The sequence below is a fragment of the Diadema setosum genome, chromosome 22, assembly GCF_964275005.1.
Source record: "Diadema setosum chromosome 22, eeDiaSeto1, whole genome shotgun sequence".
Classification (NCBI taxonomy): domain Eukaryota; kingdom Metazoa; phylum Echinodermata; class Echinoidea; order Diadematoida; family Diadematidae; genus Diadema; species Diadema setosum.
The window spans coordinates 5,808,126-5,829,552 of NC_092706.1; the positions used below are offsets into that span (position 1 = coordinate 5,808,126).

At 39.3% G+C, this 21,427-nt stretch overlaps 1 protein-coding gene across 1 annotated transcript in view; it reads right to left on the reverse strand.

Annotated features, from left to right (window-relative positions):
- The window catches only part of LOC140245321 (mitogen-activated protein kinase kinase kinase 13-like), a 45,787-nt gene extending 24,574 nt beyond the window's left edge, over positions 1-21,213 (reverse strand). Inside the window, exon 1 of the mRNA XM_072324904.1 lies at positions 21,090-21,213. The gene's annotated coding sequence lies outside the window, so the exon portion shown is untranslated. The remainder of the gene's footprint in view (positions 1-21,089) is intronic.
- Positions 21,214-21,427: the final 214 nt, after the last annotated feature.

Sequence of the window (21,427 nt, forward strand, 5' to 3'; positions counted from 1 at the left end):
AAACTGAATCATGTGGTATTATACAAATGATGCACAGGATAGAGTGTGTTAGTGAAGGTGCGGCGCGCTCGAGAGTATTGACAATGGTGCGACATGCACGAGGCGCAGCCGAGTGCATGTTTGCAACCGTTGTCAATACTCGAGAGTGCGCCGCACCTTCACTAACGCCACGAAATAATCCTGTGCATCATTTGTTTTATAAAGTGGGTCGAAAACTAACAGCATTATTCACGTACCTTTGTGGGTCAATACCAGTCAGCTACATGTAGCACTCGCTCAAAAGTCAAGATGTCCGAAGATGTTCGTCCCAAACATTTACGCACGTCGCACTCGGAAATCCCGCACATAAGTACTGTACGTACGTATAAGAGTATACGTACGCCACGTGTTATGCACAAGAAAGGCCGCCGGCTGTTGTGGCAGCCCGCGGCCCGAACTAGAAGTTGTTTACAGGATTAACAGCGCGTATAGTAGCGCGTGACGCACTTGTAACAACTGAATGAGTGCGCACTGCTAGTGTAAACATTGTGACGTACGTCAGGCCAGGGAGGTGGAAGAGAGACTCTTCTTAGTGCATTTACTAAGAAATTAATGCACGCACACGTGACTCATTTCAGCGCTTCCAATTGGCTACATTCTTGAACCCATTTTATAATGAACACTTAACCTTGGTCATGCATCGCACATCAGTTGTACTGACAGTACAAACTGGGTAAAGACAGTCAAACAAAATGAAACAAAACTACACATGAGGTAGGTGTCTTGTGCCCCTTCACATATTTCTTCATCTGCTATTAACAATCTCTGTAATATAGGTACCTACATGTAATAAGTATCAGTAGGACCTTTTTTTTATGTTTTGAGTGAAATCCCTTTATACATTTTGGTTCCATTTACATCTTTTGTTCTTTTTTTACATTTTGAATACTGTATGCATTTTAAGCAGACAATAAACCCAGTTTTGTTTTGTTTTTTGTTTTGTTTTTTTGGTGGTGTTGTTTTTTTCTAATATAATTTTTACCCTCTCTTGCACCCCCGTTTTTTAAAATGAAAATACACAGAATAGTCACCTTGGGTAATATGCAGCTTGGTGAGCCCTACCAGTGCCACCTTCAACCTGTAGTGCTGAATGCAAATTACACTGTACTGTATTTTCAAGTGCTACAAGAAGCAATATTTTGACATGTTTTTATATCAATATAACCACCACAAAATAAATGGCATACAAAGTAACCTTCAAGCAAAATTTTTGGAGCACTTCCTACGATTGTATGTGTATTCATACTGTTCATAATTCAGATATGTAAACCTTTATTTCTTGATCATGTTTGCTTTTTGCGGTTTTTTTTTTGTCTGTTTTGTTTTGTTTTAAAGAAAGATTGGATGCCTTCCATACCTGATATAAAGTAGCTTACTTGTATTCATTTAGGAGAAAACCTCCGTTTCAAACATGACCGGCGACAAAACAGCGAGGAACATGCAGACACACCCTGATTCCTATTTCTATCTTGAAGAATCTTGATTGCACTTTGTACATGTATAGGACGGCACTGTCGCATAAAATGCAAGAGTAACTCTCTCGCATGCACCGGTATACGGTGCCGTAATTACATTGGATATGCTGCGTTCATTATGCTGTGGATGAGAGCTGAGAGACAGCTATCCTTGCAAAACATGCTCTCTGTCCCCTGGGTCTTGGTCAATTTATTAGTGGCTTGTTTTGTGCCTTCAACCACAAATTGGTTTGCAATGTGCACGCTTCTCGCTGGCAGAGGTACTCCACAATCACCAAAGGGCTTCATGTGTATGCATACGCACATAAAGCTGAGCAACATGGTGGTGGTTATGGTAACAGATAAAAAAACAAAAACAAAAAACTGTTATTTTTTTAATGAAGAACCTCTGATATTAAAACTTTTCACAACATTTCATATGAGAGAACATTTGGTCATATACCTCTTGCTATGCCTAAGGTTTGTATGCACATTAAACTTTACTAATTGATGGTGCATCATATTCAACCATCACAATGATTTCCTCACAAAATGAAATAAATTTTGACCTGTGAACAATTTTGTTGTTGTTGTTATTTTTTTTTTCAATTCAAGAATTATTGAGTTTACTTTTATCAGGTGATACATCGGGTGATTTACCAATATACAGGCCTGCAACCCAGGTAAGAACTTGGGGAAAAGTATCCTACATGACAATACACACAGTCAAAAACTACTCAAATTTGTTGCATACCATATGACAAGTTGTCCCTGACTAGAAAAACTGCCTGAGACTTGCCACACATAGCAACAGCTAATGTATGCAAAGTGGTTCATGAAATAAATGGTAGTTCATTCAATACAAATATCCATGTAAATAACTGATCAAAGGGAACAACTCAGTGTTAAAATGCAGAATGATTAGTGAAATACTCAATAGATGTTTAAGGAATATCTGTTCAAATATCATAGATTTTTCAATATTGGTTCATTCCATGTGCCATCAACTCTACATGGAAATTCTTTATCACTTTGTGATATAATTACAACATTACAAAATATGATCTAAAAAGTTCCCCAAAAAATTCTTGCCTTGAACTATACTTAACTTACTTGAGCTACATGTACTATAGCTCCTTCATCAAACATAGAGAAGACACGTCCAGATACATTTAAGTAACAAGTGAATGTGCACTTTTCATAGCATGAGAGCTTGTGAAAATCTTTCTTTTTTTTTAATATTTTCTACATATCATGTTGTTACACTACAGTAACATCACAAACGTACGACAGAGGTACCATCTAGAGTAGGCCGAGTGTTTTGATACAAAACTTGCAGCAACATGACTGCAATGCTTTTGCACTTGATTGCATTATGCTGATCAATGTATTTTACCACTTTTTCCTCCAGATATACATGTACATGAAGGTTGCACGTGGGTTAATATGCATTGGATTAATGCCATCTATCCCAACTCCACTCCCCCCCCCCCCCCCCCAATCCTTAATGAAATATCACTTACAAGGGAGTGTGGCTTGTCTCTAGACTCATCCTTATTAATCAGGGACCACTGTACCAATTTTGCCATCTACCCAATTCTACCTCTACTCAATGAACGCTAATGATGATCAAATTAATGCTTATCCTTGCCAGTTTGATTGGTTGTCTTCGCTTTCAGAGAGACATAATTTGATAAACTTTTGACCAGTAGTGGAGTGCATTACACTCACAAGGATTGGAATCTAATGTAATACTAATGTATGTGAGGCAAGAACTCATAAACAAGAGGCATACACATCCTTGTGGATATACAAACACGTAAGAATGTGTACCACTGCATGTACCACACAAACAACCTTTCAATGTTCTTTGCGGCAGGGAGGTGCCTCCCTGTTTGCAGTAAATACAAGCAATACAGAGGTATTGAGATGTCCTTTTACACTAGAGAAAATGAACGATTTGGAAGGAGAGTTTTCTGCAGAGGTTGGTATTTTCTAGTTTGAATGTTATCGCATTGGGTCTAATTGAAGGGATCATTTTCATGATGGAACACCTTGAATTTGATGGATAAGAAGACAGATGACAGTTTTTGGGAGCAGAAACTAATGAAGACATTACCTAACCTGCAATGAAGGAAAAAATTACAGAAATAAAATAGAAATACTCCTGCAGACACTAAACAGGATTAGTCAATTATTTGGGCTATCGTTAGTATTCTATCATTTATTTTCATTTTCTCTATTTCTAACAAATTTCATTTATTTCTAACATAATTTTATCTATCTATAATTATGATCTTTTTTTTGGGGGGGGGGGCAGAGGCAGGGGTACGATTGTAGTCACAGGCCAGCTCTGGATTATTTTGGACAACATCTTCAAAACTGCGGGTGAATTTTGCAATTCAAATTTCTGAACATAATAGCAAAAGAAAGATTAATTCATCAAACACTTGCCCTATACATTGTTGACAAGAAAAGGGGGAGAAAAAAAGCATTTCAAGCCATGACCATAACATTAATATGGGATCATAGTCACTGTTAAAGTGGAAATTTTCCCGTTGTGGAAATTTTCGCGCTTTCTGTGCAACATGAAACCAGCACTCAGATGAAAGGACTTCAATTTGTAATGCTAGCTTTTACCATAGTGATGTGTAAAAAGCCCTGAGCTTGATGTGGCAGCGGGGAGCTCTTTGATTACTGTCCGCAAAATATAACATGCAAAATTCATCTTACCTGGCCAAGCGCTAAAAATTAATCATGCAAAAATTTCCGCTTTCACAGTACATGCAGAACTGCAACTGCCTAATGAAATCAATGAAAAGGAAAATAACTGAAGAATCCCTTCAAATTGTAAACATTGTAAGATCCAAAATCAAAATGTATGGCAAATCACTTTATCCTGGTCCTATTATATGCACGTGATCTTTTACCATTTTTTCAATTTGCCATCATATCATAATTGTACCCACAGTGCAGCGTGCAGGAATACTGAGTAGTCTGAACACCTTTATACTACAGTGGGGAAGTTCATCTAGCCAACCTTGTGGTACAGGGCCCAAGTGCATAATTTAATCATGATACCACCGGTGTGTGGTAAGTGGATTAACCAAACATTACATTAATTCTCATCATACTGCCTCCACCGCTGGGAAGACGAGATAATGTACACTGTAAGTAAGCATGCAGCAGGGCAGCAGTGCACGTTGCAATAGCTGCACCTTTCATGCAGCAAAAGGTCACGTGTACCTGGAGAGACCGGCACGTGTGAATGGCACAAAGATCTCTCTGTGGTAAATATAATGCACAAATGTATTCTTGAAAATTGGTACAGGCTATTCATATATATGCTCTGTTCAGTGTACAGGTAGTTGTTTGTCACTGGCTTTCTTGATGGAGGTGCCTTCAAGTTCCCTTGATATATATTGATTTGTTTGTTTGGCTTCCTTTTAATGAAATAGTAGAAATTTGAAATGCTCTTGAGTCTGATATCACGTCATATGACTGCTTGCTATTAAAAAGGACAATACTGACTTGTGAACAAAGTAGCGGGCATCTCATGAGCTTTCAAAACAGCGATCACGTCAGCATTGCTTGACAACAGTATCTCTGGCACTACACTTCCCACTTTTCCTTCATTCCTATTAAAGGTCCTGTTTACCTTTGGGAGCAATGATTTCAACAAATGTTCAAGATATCACATTTGATGCATATTGTAGGTGTAGGTCAGTTGTATCACAAAACATCCAACCTTATACAAAATTTGCAATCAAGCCTAAAATATAAGGAGATATCACTATTTTTTCTCAATTAACCATAACTGTACATGGTTTAGTCTACAAACAATTCTATTATCACTATTGTTCACATTTTGTATAACAACTTAACATTGACTATACTGATTAACATGTTTACATTTGTCGTTTCTATCCCTAACTCATATTTTAGAACTATTTTGAAGCACTAAAGCTGTGTTTTTGTTTCATCTGCAAATGGTAAATAATGCCTTTAAGGTGGCAGGTTTCTACAAATGGCATAGCTTCTTAAGAGCATATTCATTTCCCTCAAACTTCAGTCATACACATGTAGCTGGGCATGAGAAAACATATATTCCTCTCACTTGCACTGAATGGGCATTTGGGCAAGGGCTCTCTATGTACGTTGAATGGACAAGTGACCATTCAACAGCCGCATTCACACATGGGAGTTATTGGTTATTGCATCGCGATGCAAAGATTAATTTTATTCGCCACCGTTCACACATGCTACGTAGGACAAATCATTGCAAGTTTTAAGAAGAAAAAAAAAATATCAACAGCCATGGAAGCACGACCCTCGGATGCAAGTGTGCAGACCTACTGTGGCGAGTTGCATTGTTAAGAGAATGAAAAAAATTGACAAAGTCTCAGAGTGCCATTCACATAAATATCACAGGACAAATTATAAGTCCCTCCCCACCCCCCCCCCACCCCCCCCCCACCCCCCCCCACCCCCCCCCCAAAAAAAAAAATAAATAAAAATAAGATAAAGCTGGATTGATAAAGCATTGCAATGCGGATCAAACTTTACAAGTCAGGCAAGTGCCTACTGAGTATTTGGATTACTTGCCCAACAGTGAATTTCACTTGCCCTAGACCAGCAAACAAGTGGGATTAGAGCACACAGCAACTCATGCCTAGGCCCCCTCTTTGTTTCAAGATCCTCGAGGTCATATCAGCAATAAGGGCTATAACCTTTCAGAAGTAATCCTCTCCGTTGATTGATCACCGTGTCACTGAAGTAAAGGAGGTTATCTAAGAGCAGCTACCCATATTCTTCCAACTAATCCAATCCCTAGATTTGGACAAATATGTCTTGCTTTACTATGGTTGATGTCCCACTTCGAGATGGCGATATTGCTTTATCTTCACGAGATGTGGATATTTTGCGTCCCATTTTCCAATCTGACTCACCGGCTTCCACACACTGCTGCCTTTGCAATACACAGCCTAATTCAATTTCTGCCTTGCTTTACTGCGGAAGAAGTATGAAGCAAAAGCGATACACTGTCAGCCTAATATGAGCCATTGCCCGGCATGTGTACATCTCATCACTTTCCCCGTATGACATTTAAGAAACAGCAGTGGAGGGGAGCTTTGTGAATCATGCTACTGCAAAATGGCCCCCTCCCAAGTGCTAGCTTTGTCATCGCACTGGCACACACGAGAAAGGAATACGAGAGAGAGAAAAAAAAATCGAGAATGAATTCATTACAGGTCTTTCTTGTGGCAGAAAAGAGTGCACTAAAGAGAGTTGAACTGTCCCATTAAGGTATCTTGATTAAGCCAATTAAGTCAAAAGCAGGGTTGTAGGTCTTCTTGTTATTCTTCTTTAATCCCATGACCCAAATGGCTCTTCCGATAGAAAAGGGCAGCAGCATCAAAATGAGTCAGCCACATAATTGGCCCCAAGATGTCAGTATTTGTATCAGTCTTAATCCCAGCATGAAAAATATGGCAGGCTTATTCATTTAATGCAACAACAAATAAATCACTTGTGCAGGGAGCTCACGTACTTGACAACCTGCACAGCACCATCTTAAACTGCACTACAGATTCACTATTTAACCTTTTTATATCAGTAATTACATATCATATATATAGGCTATGGCATGTTTGTTGTTTTTCCTCCCACAATTTCCTGCTGATTTGTTATTCTTTCTTTATAAATTAGTCATTCTAAAAATACACATGATCACCTTCTGGAACGTAAGCTTTGTAAGTTTGTTTATCATTTTGGACGAGGAAAAAAAAAAAAAGACTGTCCAAACAGGAGATATAGGTGCCTACTGGTGCTATTAAAAAAGTGCTGATTAGCTTTGCATGGGACACTCCAGTCCATCTACCTGGTATTGCAATTTTGACTGAAATCCATTGTGAATTTTAATTTGACCTGTAATTTTGTAGCCCATCATGTTGTCAACTCCTTGCCTTCTTTTTTAAAGGCACATCCATTATTTGTTTGTACTTCCGCTCATAACAGTTGGGGGTGATGCCACTCCAAAGACGCTCAACACAAGATAAGACCCTATTACTTCAACAGCTGCTGACATTGTGAGCCCGAAGAGCTGACCCCAATACCTTGTAATACCCTCCAGTGTTCAAGAAGTAACACACTACAGCGTGATGGTGACCCCCCGTACCTTATAATATCGAATACCCTCTCTTGTGTTCACGAAGTAACATGATGCAGTATGATGGCATGCTACACTCAAGCTCACATCATTGAAGTGCCACTAATAACAAACAACTTCCTCTTTCCCTGATGACGGTGACAGTGAAGCACCTTGCTACTGAGAAAGACTGACGGAGTAAAAGAGGGAGAGAGATACATGGAAGCGAGACATACAGAGAAGTATAGAGAGGGTTAGGGAACACAAAGAGGGAGTGAAAGAGGTATATATGTAGAGGTAGAGATAGGAAGTACATGGAAAAGAGATAAGTAGACAGGGAGAGAGAGAGAGAGATACTGTACATGCATATATCATACCTGCCAACATTTCAAGATGAAATATCTTACTTGTGGATTGCAAAAATCTTATTTTATATGCAAACTGAAGTTAAAAATCTTACTTTCGGTCAAATATTCAGAAAATACACATGAAAGGTATATCTAAATATTTTTTTAAAATCTGATTTCTCTGACAGAAAATCTGATTTTGCTACTTTTTAATGTAAAAAATCTTACTGAATCTGATAAAATCTTACTAGTTGGCAAGTATGATATATGCATTTAGCGAGTCGCATCTTTTGCGAATAGGGCCTTACAACAATTTTGAGAGTGGTGTGTACATATTTGTAGTACAGATAATGACCGGAGAAATGTACGATTCCATGCCACATTCATGTCAGGATCAGAGTCAATATTTTGCTCTCAAATAGTATCTATTGTGGGTTGAGAAGAGAAAGCAACTGAGTCAGTTTCATGTCATGCTTTTATATGATTGTTTCTTTCAATTTGATCTTGAATACGTGTATGTACAGGTATTTATTCATGATGTATTATTTCATGTTCTCGATGTTCTTTATTTTGTTCTGTTTTGTGTTTTAATCTAAATACTGGTATCATTTACATACAGTGTATGTAAAAATCCCACACTGACTTTCCAGTAATATCTTGAACTGGACAATTAAATGGCATTGTACTGAACTGAACTGAATTGAATTGAACTGAACTGAATTGAATTGAATCAGACTCGCGAATTTCACGAAAATACAAATCTTGTGAAATACATGTACACAGTGTATAACAGACATAAAGGAAAACATAGAGAGGGGAAGTATATGGAGAGATAGGTATTAAAGACAGAGAGAGAGAGAGAGAGAGAGAGGGAGGTAGAGGAGAGATACAATGGTAAAACAGAGAGACCGTGGGAGAGAGAAACGCAGAAGGGAAAGAAAGAAGGAAAGAAGAGCATTAAAGGACAGACAGGGAGGAAGAGAAAGGGAGGGACGGGAAGGGGGAGCAAGAGAGAGGGATGTGGTAAGAAATGTATCATCCTGTTTACAACCTCCGTAACACTATGAGGTGCTGTTCCCATCTGTCCATCAAACAAACCAATCAATTGTCATTACCAAGAACTAACACAATGTCTTGAATCATACTGTCAATTGCCAATACAGATCTGAGCAAACAAAGATTACAAACTGTCTTTCTTGGTATTATCAGAAAGGACTGTATAGCTGTTTGCACTTGGAACATGGAATAACATGATAGCTAGCTACCCACATCACACTTCTCCTTTCACAGTGACATACTAGTAAGTGCCTGTTTAATTTTAGTTTCAGCTGTCATGATTTGCTTGCACACACACACACATACACACAAAAATGCCCATTAAAGGCATAATTCACCATTTGCAGATGAAAGCATTAGTGCTTTAAAATAGTTCTAAAATGTGAGTTAGGGATAGAAACAACCACTGTCAAAATTTGAATCCGTATAATCGATGTTAAGTGTTGTTAAATGCACAAAATGTGAACAATAGTTATAATAAAAATGTTTCCAGACTAAACCGTATACAGTTACGGTTTACTGAGAAAAACCCTGATATCTCCTTATATTTTAGGTTTTATTGCAAATATTTCATATGGTAGGATGTTTTATGATACAACAGACCTACACATATGCATCAAATGTGATATCTTGAACATTTTTGAAATCACTGCTCCCAAAGGTAAACTGGACCTTTAAGAATTTCTACAAACACTGCCTTTCAGTTTCCATGAAAAACTTGTCGATAATGCACAGTATGAAAGCAAACATCAGACTTTATATGATCATTAAGTCTTATGATTGGCATCTTTGCAAGACTAAACTCCAAGAAAGGAAACATGGAATTGCTTTTTATAGCTGTACAAGGAAAACAATTTGTATCAAATTATCAACTACACACGTGTGTGTGTGTGTGTGTGTGTGTGTGTGTGTGTGTGTGTGTGTGTGAGAGAGATTTGTTCTCACACTGCCTCTAATAAAGACACGGCTTGCTTCTGTATTCATTTTGGACATCAAACAATAGGATTGCCTGCACATTTTGTCCATACACATTGGATCCAGGAAATTTGATTAGTCCTGAATACCATTATCACAGTCCCGTTCACTGATGGGTAGTATAAACAACTCCGCATTGGTATGAGATTGACAAATACTGCTAGTCTCCGGTAATTAATATACAATATAACAAAAACACTTCCACAGGTACTCTAGAGCATAATCCTTGAAGGGGGATCCAATCAAATCAATGGAAGTTAAATACAAAACAAGGGAACTGCAAAAAAACAAAAAAAAAGATGAAGTGAAACATAATTTAAGTATGCTTTTTGCACATCCACTTGACTGCTTGATTAAGGCAATCAATCTTGTTGCATTTAGTGAAATGTTGCGGCACCTGTTATTTATTTTACGGTACCAGAGTACTGTCTGCTACCCAAATGATGTGAAATTTTGTAATACCCAATACAAAAAGCAATACAATGTATGTTGGAACATGTCATCCAAAAATTTATGATTCTTGTTTTGGTTGTTTAGGGCATGTAATTAGGCCTACAATGTATGGTAGCATTCCATACAAGTAGAATTCATAATTTCCTACAATGTGCATTATAAACACACACATGTAAACACAAGCATGCACGCACACACACACACATACAGCACATTTAAACACAATACTATAATCTAGTAACAGTATGTTAGTAAATTAACTTTGCTTGCTTCATTCACACATACACATACAATGTGTCTGTGTCAGTACACACCATACATTTCATCAGAACATAACTGACCATGGCAACGGTGAATTGCTTGAGATGTAGGTAGCTAAATAATGTCACAAAAAGACTACTGACTATTAAACACAAGTATACCAAGTTCTTACATGTTTACAGAACAAAGTTCACGGAATGCCAACTTTTCTTGAAGCACAGTGGATCTAGAAGATTTCATGATTTTTCCCTCACTTTGGACCAATCACAAACACACATATACAATATATACATACCCATAAAATATTGGAACTTCAAGTGTTAAAGAGTACAACTGTCTCGATCAAAGCACCACAGACTTTATTATAGTACAGGGTCAAAGAAGTACAAAGGTACAGAGTTGGTTTAAGAGAGATGAAATCTAAGAAGCAAAGACAGATGACATGTATCATCCGGAAAGATTACCTCGATGGTTTCAATAGACAAGTTTGTGGTGACAGACAACCTCCTTCCGGTTGGATGACATATCCTGGAAGTGATTAAGAGCAACAAACACCTCTCTAAGAGGGCAGGCTCCGCATTCCATCATGTACACTGTGATACGATCTCACGTGAACGGAAGACCACTTTCATCTGGGGAAATCTTCACATCCCATACATGTACATCAAATGTATGAATGAATGAATGAATGAAGAATTGCTTTCTCTATGAGGGTTTTGAGACTTGCAAAAGAAGTCTTTGCAATCACATTTTCTGTATGTTTGGACCTCCGGGGAGTTCAGGCGCTAACATGAGCATCCTCACTGATTGCTGACTGCAAACAGCATTTAATAGCTTGCCAATCCACCACATACAACTCTCACTACCTGCATCAGCACAGACAGTACAGCAAGCAGCCTGAAAGGGGGGGGGGGGGGAATACAAGGTCAATTTCAGCTCAACCTCCTCACTTGTATCCTTGAGGTCAAATTAACTGTCAAGCAGCCAACACATCCCCAGACTCAACAAAGCCTGCTGCTACTGGAAACACATGTCATAACTGACAAAATATGATTTGAGAAAAAATACACACAAGAAACATGACGCTAGTATGTCTTCTAAAATACCTCAATTAGCATGAAGCCTGGTTCTAACATATTTCTATATCACTCAGTCAGTTCTCTTGTAGTAAAAATGGGGAACTCCTGTAAGAGTAAGAGCACTATAGTGTAAATGATCTGACTGTACTGTATTGTATTGTATTGTATTATCAAAATTTCCACCGCTTCTCTATTATGTTGGCCAACAATTTTTTTTTTTTTTTTTTGCATTACTTCACCGAGACTCAATCATAGGTCTTTCAAAGGGAAAAAAAGTAGAGAAATCCCTTGAAACCAAATTCTTTCTTATCAACTTTTTGAGACAAGTCAGACAAAAAGACTGATTGTATTTGCAGGGTTCGAAATTTGCGATGGTCCGCTGGCCATTGGCCATCCGAAATCACGTCGGACTAGCTAAAAATCGAAAAATTCTGAAGTTACTAGTCCGTCTGGCCAGCCAAAATATTGCTTCAGTGTCAAAATTGATTCTAAGTAGTCCGCCTGGCTAGTTTAAAAAAAAGTTAAGTGCGACCCCTGAAAACAGCTTTTTCATTCAAACACAACTCATGGCTCAGGCACATTTTTATTTTTTCTTCCTTCAGTAAGGGGAAAAAACTTCAAATGGGCATTTTCTAAAATAAAAAGGAAGCCAATGAAGAATTTTAGAAATGGTATGCCAAGGGCAAAATTTATAATACACGGCGCAAAAGAGGAAGTTGTCTTTGAGTTACAACAATAAATATTCAAACTGGCCTGTGTGATATCATCATCACATCACAAGTCTCCCATACATGTATCTTGCAGGGGTGTGGAAACCCGTATACTGTCTTTTAAAGCTGTTATTTTCGCGAACTTTGCAATTCACTTTTGGACTGCAAAGTTCACATGTGAAAATGTTGCCATGCGCTGGGCTAATAGTGCACTGATGATAGCCTCACTGTCAATTCACAGAAACAACATCTCGCGAAGATGTCTGTGATCTCCTCATTCTTGTAAATATCTGTATGCAAAAGCAACAGCTTTTACAGTTGCTGCAATACCTGATACCCACAGGTGAGCACATACAATGTAGTATCATGATATTTGCGACAGTGATAACTTCTTCTTGTGTGTTTGGTTCTTATTACACTTTGTATGTATACAACATCTTCATGTTATTTGTTCAGTAAAAAAAAAAAAAAAAGTCTCATATATCTGGCAAACCTTCACTAGCCAAATTTCTCTTTTACTTTTGATATGACATCTGCATGAATTACAGATTAATGTACAAATATCCTTTGCAGGTTTGATTGAAACAATGATTTTGATATGGTAGTCAGGGCTGCACACTGGCGCCGGTCCGACAGTAAAAGTCACTGTCGGACCGGTAACTTTTCAGGAAATCCACAAGTTACCGGTCCGACATGACCAGTAAAAAAAAAAAAGCATTGGTGGGGTCAGTAGAAAGGAAAAGAGCAGCCCCGACCAGGGAGAAACAGAATGCAAGATATCGCACTGTTCAATAAGTTTTACGCAAGTTTTCGTTCATGTCTACCGGTGCAATTTGTACAGTAAACAATAGTTTTGAGCACTAGCAGTCGACCAGTTACATTCGCGCTCGCTTGCGCATTTGGCGCTGCTCACGCACTGCCATGCAATGCAATACATGCAAAACAAACGATGCAAAGCATGTACCGTGTAACTGCTTCTCGTTTGCTTGCGATCGGCGGCCATGCCAGACAAGAAGCATTGAAAGAAGCGCACGCATTTCTGGGTCATTTTACTCATGATTTTTTAACGCAAGATCGATCCGATCCCGGCTTCGCAGCAGCGTGGCAGTTATGTTAGAACTAATTTACTTGTGTCGATTTTTAGAAAAAGTAAAAACACATTCGATATTCAGCGCTACAGTAAATGGATCTGATTGCGCTTATTTTCATTTTGCACAGTCATTTCACAAATTAATATTTTCATTCGCTCAGAATGTTCTCATAACGAAGATAGGCGCAAAAAGGATCACGAAATCGGCCCTTCCGTGTACTTTTTCAGAAAACGCATGCACAAAATGTGAAGAGATAATACTAGGGAGAAAAAAAAAATCATGAAATCATGGCAGTCCCGCTTACATATTTCAGGTAGAAATCGTCCCAAAAAGGATCATGAATTCGACCGGCCGCGTCGTATCTTCCAAAAGATTATGTACGAAATGCGAAGAGATTATAGAGGAGAAAAAGAAAAAAAAATAAAGGACACATTTTGGTGAGTGCATCATAAACGATTACAGCCGAATAACAATTCATGAAATCAACGCAATCCCGTTGAAATTTGAGGAAATAATAGGCGTAAAAAAGGATCTTGAATTCAGTCCTGCATGCCGTCTTGGTTATCAAAAACGCATACACAAATGCGACGAGATTATCGGGAGAAAAATAAAAAAGACATTTTTACCCTTCTGGTGCGTGTATTAAAAAAGATTTCATCCGAAGTAATTCATGAAATCGCCACAATCCCGCTGATATTTGAGGTAGAAATAGGCGCAGAAAGGATCGTGAAATCGGCCGTGTCGTATACCTTAACTAAGAACGCATACATGTACGAAATGGGAAAAGATTAGCGGGAGAAAAATAAATGACACATTTTCACCCCTTTTGGCGCTTGCATCATAATATAAATTACAGCCGAATAGTAATTCATGAAAATTTCGCAATCCCGTTGGAATTTGAGTAAACAATAATAGGCGCAAAAAGAATATCGAATTCGGCCCTGCATGCAATGTATAATTTTGAAAACGCCAAATACGAAGAAATTATCGGGAGAAAAATAAAGAACGCATTTTCAACCCTTCTGGTGAATGTATCACAAAAGATTACAGCCGAAATAATTAATGACGTATCTCAATCCCGCTGATATTTGATGTAGAAATAGGCGCTAAAAGGACCGTGAATTCGGCCGTGACGTATAGGCATGTATACGCAATGCGAAGTGATTATTGGGTGAAAAATGCAGCACACATTTTCAACCCCTTTTGGCCCGTGCATCATAAAGATTATAGAGCCGAGTGATAATTCATAAAATCATCTCAATCCCGTTGAAGTTTGAGGAAAGGATAGGCGCAAAAGAATCATGATTTTTGGCCGTGTCGTGTATCTTTTAAGAACGCATTTACAAAATGCGAAGAGTTTATTGGGGCAAAATAAAGGACAAATTTTCAACCCCTTTTGGCGCGTGTATCATAAAAGATTGCATCCGAAGTCATACATAAACTCATCGCAATCCCGCTGATATTAAATTGAGGTAGAAATAGGCGCAAAAAGGATCGTGAATTCGGCCATGTGGTATACCTTTCAAGAACGCATGTACGGAATGCGAAGAGATTATGGGGAGAAAAATAAAGAACGCATTTTCAACCATTCTAGCTGATGGTGCGTGCATCACAAAAGATTACATCTGAAATAATTCATGAAATTGCCACAATTCGTCTGATATTTAACGTAGAAATAGGCGATAAAAGGATCGTGAATTTGGCCGTGTCGTATACGCATGTACGAAATGCCAGGAGATTATTGGGAGAATAATACAGGACACATTTTCAACCCCTTTTGGCCCGTGCATCATAAAGATTACGGCCGAATAATAATTCATGAAATCATCGCAATCCCGTTGAAGTTTTATGAAACAATAGGCGCAAAAAGAATCATGATTTTTGGCCGTGTCGTATATCTGTTTAGAACGCATTACGCAATGCGAAGAGTTTATCCGGGAAAAATAAAGGACACATTTTCAACCCATTTTGGCGCGTTTATCATAAAAGATTATTGCCGAAGTTATTCATGAAATCATCGCAATCCCGCTGATATTAATGACGTAGAAATAGGCGCAAAAATGATCGCGTATTCGGCCGTGTCGTAGAGCGCATGTACGGAATGCGAAGAGATATGGGGAGAATAATAAAGAACGCATTTTCAACCATTCTTGCCGGTGCGTGCATCACAAAAAGTTACATCCGAAGTAATACGTGAAATCGCCACAATTCCGCTGATATTTGAGGTAGAAATAGGCGCAAAAAGTATCATGAATTCGGCTGTGTGGAACATTCTGTAAGAACGCACTTGCGAAATTCGAAGAGTTTATTGGGAAAAAATAAAGGACACATTTTCAACCCCTTTTGGCGCGTGCATCATAAAAGATTACAGCCAAAGTAATTTATGAAATCGTCATAATCCCGCTAATATTTGAGGTGGAAATGGGCGCAAAAAGGATCGCGAATTCGGCCCTGCATGTCGTGTACCTTTCAAGAACGCATGCACAAATGCGAATAGATTATCGGGAGAAAAATAAAGGACACATTTTCAACCCATTTTGGCGCGTTTATCATAACAGATTACTGCCGAAGTTATTCATGAAATCATCGCAATCCCGCTGATATTTGAGGTAGAAATAGGCGCAAAAATGATCGTGAATTCGGCCGTGTCGTAGAACGCATGTACGGAATGCGAAGAGATTATGGGGAGAAAAATAAAGAACGCATTTTCAACCATTCTTGCCGGTGCGTGCATCACAAAAAGTTACATCCGAAGTAATACGTGAAATCGCCACAATTCCGCTGATATTTGAGGTAGAAATAGGCGCAAAAAGTATCATGAATTCGGCCATGTGGTGCATCTTTTTAAGAACGCACTTACGAAATTCGAAGAGTTTGTCGGGAAAAAATAAGGGACACATTTTCAACCTCTTTTGGCACTTGCATCAGAAAATATTACAGGCGAAGTAATTTATGAAATCGTCACAATCCCGCTAGTATTTGAGGTGGAAATGGGCGCAAAAGGGATCGCGAATTCGGCCCTGCATGTCGTGTACCTTTCAAGAACGCATGCACAAATGCGAATAAATTATCGGGAGAAAAATAAAGGACACATTTCCAACCTCTTTTGGCGCTTGCATCAGAAAATATTACAGCCGAAGTAATTTATGAAATCGTCACAATCCCGCTAGTATTTGAGGTGGAAATGGGCGCAAAAAGGATCGCGAATTCGGCCCTGCATGTCGTGCACCTTTCAAGAACGCATGCACAAATGCGAATAGATTATCGGGAGAAAAATGTAGCGCGTGCATCAGAAAATATCACAGCTAAAATAATTCATTAAATCATGGCAATCCAACTGACCACCAAGAGCAGGTTACGCAGCAAGTTCGTGTGTCGATGTTTAGAAAAAGTCGCAAACGCATTTGATACAATCTGATTTTGTTCATTATCATTTTACACTGTAATTCACAAACAAACATTCTATTTTTTCCTATTTTTTTTTACATTTTTTTTTTGGTGCAATAAATAATGCAAGTTTAAAAAGATATATTAATCTGTAAAATGTACATGGGTGGGGGGGGGGTACGTCCATAAAAAACAAGAAAATAAGTTTGCAAGTCATTTAATGTTTTTTTAGGTTGTTGTTGTTGACCGGTAAATTTTCTGTTCGGACCGGCAAGAAATGGTAAAACGGGGCATTTACCGGTCCGACAGAGACAGGTTGGACCGGCAGAAAAAAATGGGTTAGTGTGCAGCCCTGTGGTAGTATTTGTGTGTTTGTGTGTATGTGTGTGTCGGTGGGTATGTACAAGACAGTGGGAAGAGGTAATGCAGTGATATTATCACCTCTTCCAGTTGGTGCAGATTTAGCAAAAACATAAAATTTTGAAATTCCACAACTCTCTCAGTGTGTCTATTTGGCTGAAATTTCTATTTGTCACAACTGATATCTTCTTTAGACTACTCATTCATGACATGTATCAACTTCCAAATTGATAATGAATTGCATTTCAATACTGACATACACTTGTATTAAGTTCACATGAGCACTCTCTCCTGTGCTGCACATAGAATTCTCAATAACTACTTTTTGGGTCAAGGGACATATACACTTCAACTTTAATAATAAATCCTGCCATGACCATAATAATACATGATGTCATTTCTCCTAGGTGCTTGTTTAAATCATTCTACACATCTGTTCACGTCTAAAAGTCTGCATGTCTTCTGAATTAAAGGGTTGACATTTAGCCTACTAGAATCTAATACTGTTTTTAACATACAACTTTTGCAGGATTAATTTTTTGCACTCAGCAGCTCAGAAACATATTTGACTCATTTTGAGGGTTCTTGAACTTTTAGGTTCTTGAATTTGCGGTACACAATTGCTTTCTTGTACGTATTCATCAAAAAAAAAAAAATTGATTTTACATTTTGCTGACTGATCCATTCAAACTTATGGCTTGCACATAAACTACTAGCATTATATATGTGTTTGAATGAATACTACTAGACACTACTACGCGTGTACATGTATTTAGGGCACATGCACACACACACACACACACACAAACACACACACGTTTTTGAGTACCAAGGAGGCATTACTGATTAAGTAACAGATCCACCCCAATCAAAATGAGCAATGAAAACTGCGAAGATATTTCCGCGAGCCGTAGAATTTGTGCTAGCCTAAAAAATGTGAAATACATACACTGTATGTAGGCCTAGAAGTAGGGTGTCTATTTACATGAAATTTAATATAACAGTAGTCATATCATTATAAATTGTCACATTTGAGTTTGCTATTGTGTACAGCTGTAAAACAAGGAATGTTCACGTGCATTTTAATTTTGCAAATTTCGCAAGAGCCAAAATTCGCGAAATTAAAATGCACGCGATAGTTCTTGTGTATTTACACTTTAGATTTAGACTATTCTATTTCTACTTAAATTCTAGCCCTATATGCATTAAATGTTAAAGGCAACTTGCGAAAATTTCATGCGGCAAAGAAAGGTCGTCGGCTCCAATACGCGAAAATATCATGCCGCGAAAATATTGTGTTTTACAGTACGTTTTAGGCCCTAGCGGCTATATGTCTGCAAAACCGAATACATATGATGAACATTCCTTAATTAGGGTGTCGGATCGTGCCCTCCCTACCTTCGGACCATTGCGCGCCCTATCTCACAACACGCAACTCCCATAGGACGCCGTGCAAACGCGAAGTGCGCCGATTTTGGCAAGCGATTTTGAGCCGGATTTCGCCTTTATTGAGTTTTCCACAGTCGATGCCGACCTCAAATCCTAACAAATTTGGTATCATATGAAAGAAGGAGTTTGTCTCCATCATGTATTAGAGCGCTGGTACATGAATCCGCCAATAAATAGGTGTAAATGTCGTTAGAAACACGTTTATCCCCATATCTCAGCATCTGCTTCGGTACTTGCACCAGCGTGTAGCATGTAAGTAGTTTAGGATATGCTGAATCCGATGGTGTGGTTAGTTTTTCGCTAGCTCCACGTCTTCGACTGTGGATTTTGTCTTGAAAGCACCCCTTGCAATAATTTTTCGGCTGCAGCGAACGTTCGAGGCGGGGCTTCGTATGCAAGGATCCATGGTAACATTCGCGTATTTGGGGTCATGCATATTTAAATTCAACACGCAACGCAGCCACATGGCGTTCGCGGCGCGAAGCTGGATTGCGTGTGCATGATGTGTGTATGTAGGAAGCATGTGTGTGTGTGTGTGTGTACGTGTGTGTGTGTGTACCATACGTATACATACGACTGCGTCTGTAGTGCTACTCCTCGCTGTCGCTGCACAGCCAGGCCAGGCAGCGCAGCGGCAGGAACATGCCAGCTACGCAGGCATGCATGGCAGGGCATGTCGACAGCTAGCTTGTGTTGCTACAGCGCTACCCCGGTCGACAGCATGATCGTGCAACACTGATTCCACAGCTGACAAATGGACAATGCTAAATGTCACGTATACCTTCGTGTAGACTCAATACATACAACCACAGTCACAAACAAAACACTATTGACAACATTGACTCTCGCTTTTCTCAGACAGCCGATGTGGCAGTTATCGCAAACAAATAAGTTGTATGCATACGTAGAGCCACAGATCGATCGTATTACACTATTAATGAGCAGTATTCCTTCCCAGGCCTACGCGTGGAAGACACGATTGAACAGGAAACTGTGAGTACGATCGAGTAGACCTATTACGAGGTTTTTTTCAAAAGATTACTATAGCCTGTAGGCTCTTTAATGCTTTTATGGATGGTGGTAATTTGGCATCATTTTCATGCAAGAAGCTGCTGGACGACATAGACACTACTTCCTGTGCAGCGCTGGCATCACATACAGTACATGATCACGGTGCGTGCGTGGCGGCGATCCGCGAGCTGCTAATGTACTGATAGTGCCGCGCGATGGCAAGGCTAGCTGCCCGAGGTAGCAATGCGCGCTGTGAAAAAGGCATGGGAACGGTCGGCTAGCTGGCGCATATATTCTCGTACGCCGACAAGAGCATGCTTTCGCGCTAGCTTTATCGCGATGATTGGGGGTTGTGTGGGTCTGTAATGTAAACAACTGCGCTGTGTGTGGCACGGTAAGGGTAGTAGCGAGCACATACAAATGTGTACACACACACACACACACACACACACATGATACACAAACACCACATGCGGTGTGACGACATTGTGGGGGAGTGGCTTCAGCGCTTGTTACGCGTATTTTCTAACCGCTGTACGCTCATTATCCGATTGCTTGAGATCCACACGCGAATGCAACTTTCCGGCTTAATGATTTGGACACATTTTGGAGCGTTCTCGGAGAAAAGTGGGGTAATATTGCTGTGATTTGAAAGTTAAATTTCTCGAGATAGAAACATCGTTTCGCCATGAAATTTGAAATGTGTCTTAATGATGCAATCCTCTTTCATATAAAATAGTTCACTATTCGTTTTTCAGAGAATTTCAAAAGTTACAAAAATGCTTCAGACACCCTACCTTAATACACGCGTATGTCAGTGAGTGTATTTTTAGCATGCTAGCTAGTATCACACAATTAACTTCAGTTCACTACGGCACCAGCACTGTGTCCATTCGTTTCTTGACAGAGCACTCAATAAAATTTCAGCTATATCGTACAATAGTGTCTCATACTTTTTACTTGAGTCCGTGTTTTCATTGACAGCTCTCCTCTCCCAGCGTAGTACTGTGCTAGTGGCAGTGAAATTAGTTGAAGCATGGAGCTTTGGTAGCTCCATGGTTGAAGGCAGGATCTTGTTTATCGTGTATGGATGGAGTCTCGTTATTTACAACCACCTTCGCACATACAGATACAGTACACACACGAGCAATGACACGGACAGAAATATATTGTGATTATAACTCTCACCGAAACGGAAGGATAACATTTTATACACAAGCACACATTACGTGAACACTATAAAAATGGAATTCTTGTCCTTCAATTTACCTCTGATTTCTTTAGTCCCTCGTCAACCGCCCCATCAGGAGCACAAAATCTTGAAAACCTTGGTCCATTTATTCGGTCATCGCTCCTTCGAAACCTCTGCAAACAATCGAGTTCTATGGACCACACCACAAACCAGCCGAAACAGCCGTACACTTACGGCACACGCGCACCGCTGCACCTGTATCCTTACGGCCTTTTTCCGATCCGATTTTCCCCCTCTCAATACCACCATGCATTACAACAACCGGTCCCATTACGCGTGCACGCACGGTGGATTTATGCTTCCATAGGTTTTCAGGGCTCTCCGGCGTACACGCGCAATTCTCTGAAAAGTAGCC